This window comes from Lathyrus oleraceus, chromosome 3 (genome assembly GCF_024323335.1).
Source record: "Lathyrus oleraceus cultivar Zhongwan6 chromosome 3, CAAS_Psat_ZW6_1.0, whole genome shotgun sequence".
NCBI lineage: Eukaryota > Viridiplantae > Streptophyta > Magnoliopsida > Fabales > Fabaceae > Lathyrus > Lathyrus oleraceus.
The window spans coordinates 461,903,331-461,909,173 of NC_066581.1; the positions used below are offsets into that span (position 1 = coordinate 461,903,331).

The 5,843-nt window shown below is 35.1% G+C and overlaps 1 pseudogene; it reads right to left on the minus strand.

The window, feature by feature from the left end:
* Window positions 1–4,298: 4,298 nt before the first annotated feature.
* LOC127128180 (glyceraldehyde-3-phosphate dehydrogenase, cytosolic-like) lies at window positions 4,299–5,075 on the minus strand (annotated as a pseudogene).
* Window positions 5,076–5,843: the final 768 nt, after the last annotated feature.

The following is a 5,843-nucleotide window of genomic DNA, read 5'->3' on the forward strand; positions in this document are numbered from 1 at the left end:
AAAGCCCTCAATTTCATAACAAACCTCATGCTTATGAACAGATTAACATAACCACCAATCACCATATTTACATAACACAAATTTAAATGAACCCATCGCATAAAAATAACATCACATTCATGTAATTCATCAAATAATAAATCAGACGAGAAAGAATAAAATCCTATTGGAGGTTAAGGGAAACCTCTCAACCCTTTCATGATTAAGGCACCCTTAGATGAGTGATCCCCCTACCATATAATTATAGCAAAAACAACCTTCTACATGATCTCACTCCCAAAGCCTTAGCTCTCTCCAAAAGCTCTTATTCTCTATTCTCCCCTTTTTCACGTTCATTGACAAATGCCCTAAAAACCTATTTTTCTATTTCTCTACAAATATATACTAAGCCAAATAAATTCCTTAAAATTGTTTGGCCCAACTAAACATCAACTTCTCTCCACTAACCACCTAATTCTATATATTTCACTTTTTACCCCAACCTTTACCATTTTCTCAATTTCTATTAATTTAATTAATTAATTCCCACCAAAATTAATTAAATCAGCAAAATTTATCGCAAACATTGTCACTAGCCAAACACATCATAACTCAGACAAAAATTAATTTTAAAATAATTTAGTCAATTAAATAAAATAAGTAATTAAATAAAAGACTGATTAAGTCAGGGTGTTACATAGGAGGCTAAAGACTTAAACATATTAAGTCTTGAAACACTTATAAGCATTCTTCAGAGCCATGAGATGGAGCTCAATGGAGATGAACCTTTTAGGGAGTCAGAGCCCCTAACTTTGAAATCTATTGCTAAAACTGCCAAGTCTCCTCAAGTCTCGTAGTCTGAAGAAGCTTCTCATGTAGAAGGTTCTGAAGATGACTCGGATGATGAGGAAATTGACTTTATCATTAAAAGGTTTTAATATCTGGCCAAGAAGAGTAAGATATTTTCTGGTAGAAGTAGTGGCTTCAAAGGATCTAGTTCTAGATAAAAGAAGGATGATCAGAAAGGATGCTTTAACTACAAGAAGCCTGGTCACTTCATTGCTGAATGACATAACTACAAAAGGAAAATTCAAAGAAGGGAAGCTTTTAGAAAGATAGATTCAGAAACAAATTCAAGAAAAGTCTCATGGAAACATGGGATTAACTTGACAATGAAGAAGACTCTAAAAAGGACGAAGAGTAAGCCAACCTTGATTTGATAGCTCTTACATCTTCTAAAGCAAAATCTGACTCAGATTCTGGTTCAGAGTCTGAGGAAAAGGATGAGGTATTTTCTAAACTATATCGTTCTGATTTAATTAATTTCATTCAAGATCTCATGGGAAAATGTCAAGATAAATCTAGTCATATGAAAATATTGAAAAAACAATATGATCTTTTGAAAGAAGAATCAAATTTTGTTGAAAGTAAAAATGAAGCTCTAGAGAAAGATCATATTGTTCTAGTTAAGGAAGTGTCTGATAAACATCTAGATGAACATGAAATGGCTCTTCAAGAATTTATCATAACTGGATTCAATAGAACTAAACTTGCTCCCATGTTTTATGGAGTAAGTAGAAGCAAACGGGAAGGTCTTGGTTACTCACTAAAATATTTTAACCCAAGGTTTTAAACCTTGAGTAAACCAACACATCCTTCTTCTTCAAGCTCTGCTCAGAAAGAGATTGACTCTTATTTTGTACCTGTAGTTGAAAATGTAAAGGTTTTGAATCAGTTAAAACCTAAAGTTGTTGAGTCAATGGTTCTGAAGAAACAAGAACCTAAGACTTTAAAGTCAAAGGACCTGAAGAAGCCAAAACTTAAGATATTAGGAGCTAAGGTTTTGAAAGGTTCATAACCTAAGGCCAAGATCCATTCAAGACAAAAAACTTTCAAATCAAAAGTCTTGAGTGATCCTAAGCCGTATCATATTAGAGAAAAGGTACAAAACAAAAAGAGGTATGCCAGAACTAACCCTAAAGCACCCATAAGATTATGGTTACATAAATCTCGAATTGTTTTTGTTACATATATGCTTCAAGGGAGAAGCAAAGAAACATTCATGGTACCTGGACAGTGACTGCTCACAACATATGACATGAGAAAGGCATATGTTCCAAACCCTAACTCTGAAAGAGGCAGGAAATTTGGGGTTTGGAGGAAAGCTAGAAAGGAAAGATCACGGGTATGGGTACTTTTGGTAACTCCTCTATCTCAATTAATAATGTTTGCCTTGTAGATGTACTTAAACATAACCTACTGAGCATTAGTCAATTTTGTGACAATGGTTATGCACTCATGGTTAATAAGAACAACTACATAGTAACGAATGAATCTGACAAGTCCATATTATTAAAAGGTAGGAGGAAAAGAAATGTGTATAAAATTAATTTTCCAGAATTGGTTGATCAAAAGGTACTTTTCCTTCTATTAGTGAGTGATGAGAAGTGGATATGGCATAGAAGGTTTGGTCATGCTAACTGGAAATTAATATCTAAACTTAGTAAGTTGAAACTTGTTAAAGGATTTCCAGGTCTCAATTATAACTCAGAGGCTCTTTATGGAGCATGCCAATTAGGGAAATTAGCAAAACTTCTTTCAAAACTAAGAAAAAACTCTCTACCTCTAGACCTTTAGAATTACTTAACATTGATTTGTGTTTTTCCTGTTAGTAACATCAATCAATGGGAAGAAATATGGACTAGTAATTGTTGGTGACTATAGTAGATGGACTTGGGTTGAATTCCTTAGAACCAAGGCTGAATAATATGATGTGTCCATCATCTTCTGCATACAAGTAAAAACTGAAACATGGAATTCTCCAATAGTTCTCTTCTCCTAGAACTCCACAACAAAATGAAGTTGTTGAGAGAAAGAACATATCTTTACAAGAAATGGCCAGAACCATGATTTATGAAAACAACTTACCTAAGTACTTGTTGGCATAAGCTGTGAACACAACATGTTATATTCAAAATAGAATATATATATATATATATATATATATATATATATATATATATATATATATATATATATATATATATATATATATATATATATATATATATATATATATATATATATATATATATATATATATATATATATATATATATATTAGACCTATTCTAAACAACACTTGATATGAGTTGTTCAAGGGAATAATGCCAAACATTTATTATTTTCATCAGTTTGGATGTACATATTGCATCTTAAACAATAAAGTATATATGAAGAAATTTGATGCCAAAACTCAGAAGGGTATTTTTTGGGATACTCTAAATTCTCTAACATATAACCAGGGGGAATAACTCTGAAACCAATATGGTTGAAAAGTCAATACACATCAAGTTTTATGACAAAGAGTCTGACAGTAAAATGTCAGAGCTATTTTAAAATTTTACAAAAATCTATGTATTTGAAGATACATCAGGAGCTAGAGGTCCAGAAGCAGGAAGTTTAGAATCTAACAATCCATCCGAAGATGGATATTCAAAAGCTATAATAACTTCAGAAGTCGTTGGTCCTGGAGTTGATCCAACCTCAAAATCTCATCAAGATGTTGAAGAGTCTGAAGAAGCTCAAGATGGCTCCTCAGATTCATCACAATCCAAGAAGACCTTCAAGTATAAGTCTTCTCATCTAGAAAACTTAATTCTTGGAAACAAACATAACCCTAAAAAGACAAGGCCTGCTTTCAGAGAATAGCATTCAATGTTAGGACTACTCTCCATGAGTGAACTTACTTCTGTTGATCAAGTACTTTCTGATGATGATTTGATTGTGGCTATGCAAGAAGAGTTGAATCAGTTTCAAATAAATTATGTCTGGGATCTAGTACCCAAACCTTTGCAAAAGAATATTATTGGAATACAATGGGTATTCAGAAACAAGTTCAATGAGCAATGAGAAATGGTAAGAAATAAGGCTAGGCTTGTAGCTCAAGGCTACAATCAACATAATGTATATATTTTTCTAAAACCTTTGCACCAATTGCAAGGGTAGAGGCAATCATGATACTTCTCTCTTATGTTATTAATCATGACATTATTTTATACCAAATGGATGTTAAGAGTGCATTCTTAAATGGAGTCATTTCTGAAGAAGTATATGTCAAACAACCACCCGGGTTTGAGAACTCAGTCTACCCAGATTATGTTTTCAAATTAAAGAAATCACTATATGGACTTAAATAAACTCTCAGAGTTTGGTATGAAAGACTGAGTAACTTTCTATTAGAAAATGAATTTCAGAAAGGGCAAGTAGACACTACAGTCTTCAAAAAGACTAGGAATATCTCCATTTCTATCTTGTGGAATAGTTGATAATGTAGATTCAATGCCAAGACTTCCGTCATACTCATTTTCGCTCCTCGTAGCTCTCATTTTAGCCACTGCTCTATTTCTTTATGAAAAGGCAACAGGCTAAAACATCTTTGAGGCATCTAAAGCAGGACCAAAAGGTGTAATTTCAAGCTCTATCCAGAAAGTCATGTAAGCCTTTGAGATTTCAATACAAACAGTAACACAATTTTATTCTAGAAGTGAAATTCACTATGCTGATAAATCTTCAGCGAGACAAAATGCAACCCAAGGTCAGACTCATCAATCAGATCAATAACATGGGTACTGTATCCCCATCCGCTATCATACCAAGAAACAAGTTTCGAAAAGTTTTCGTTCAAAGCAATTCCTGCCTTGGCATCAAACACGCTAGACCTGCTGTCACCCACAAAGTCGGTAGATACAACATCATCTTCAGTGTAACCCAAGATACCCTTGAGCTTACCCTTGGATTCCTCCTGATTGCGGCTTCAATCAGTTCATGAGTTACATTCTTGGAAAGCCTTATGTGAGGTCAACAACTGAAACACCAACGGTAGGGACACAAAATGACATTCCGGTTAATTTATCGTTTAGTTCTGGAAGAACCTTTCCTATAGCCTTAGCAGTTCCAATGCTGCTGGGAATGATGTTGAAAGAAGCAGCTCTTTCACCTCTCCAGTCCTTGCTTGATGGACCATCAATGGTCTTCTAAGTAGCCATGATGGAGTGGACAATGGTCATAGGACCCTCAACGATTCCAACTCGGTCGTTGACAGCCTCATTACCCTCATCTATGTCAGAAATATCTTCCTCTGGTCCACTTACTTCCTCCTCTCGATTCTAGAATTCAGATAATTGTTCTCCAACAATTGCATCGGTGGAACTGGTGATGAAAACTCGAGAACCTCCTTTGTGGCGTAGAGAACAAGCAGCCGTGAGATCCACCCAATTTCTGGCAACTAAGTTTGGGTGTCTACAGGAGTCGCATGTTTTTCCACATAGTGATGCTGTTACCTGCTCCCCAAAACTCTCGAGAATCTTTTTCCTACGACACCTAGATCCTTCATAATATTCAAGCATCTGATTGAAAGCAGTCAGGGACATTCTGGTTGATTCTTGTAATATGCAAGGTTGGTCTATGCTTATCATGTTGACCATGCTTTCGAGGCCTTTGGAATGCAACAAGGCATGGCTTGGAGACAACATCTCTACTGGCAAGTGTGAGGCTTGGTTCAACGGATATGAACTATTGTGAGCGGTTAGTTAATAAAATGATTTAATGGACGGTTGTGCAGAATGTTATGTTGTTTTGGATTGTTTTCACTTTCATTTATTAGCTTGCGTTCTGCTTTTGGTTGCTGCAGTTTTGATTGCACCAATGGTCCTTAATGGTTACTGTCATCTATTTTTTCTGTGGTGCAGGTTGGAAATTATGCAGGTGCCGTTTTGCTGCTATTGGTTTTGAATGTCGTGCTGCTACGGTTCAGTTGTTGTCGCAGGATTGCCAGCATGTATGGTTTGCGAAATTGCCAGTAC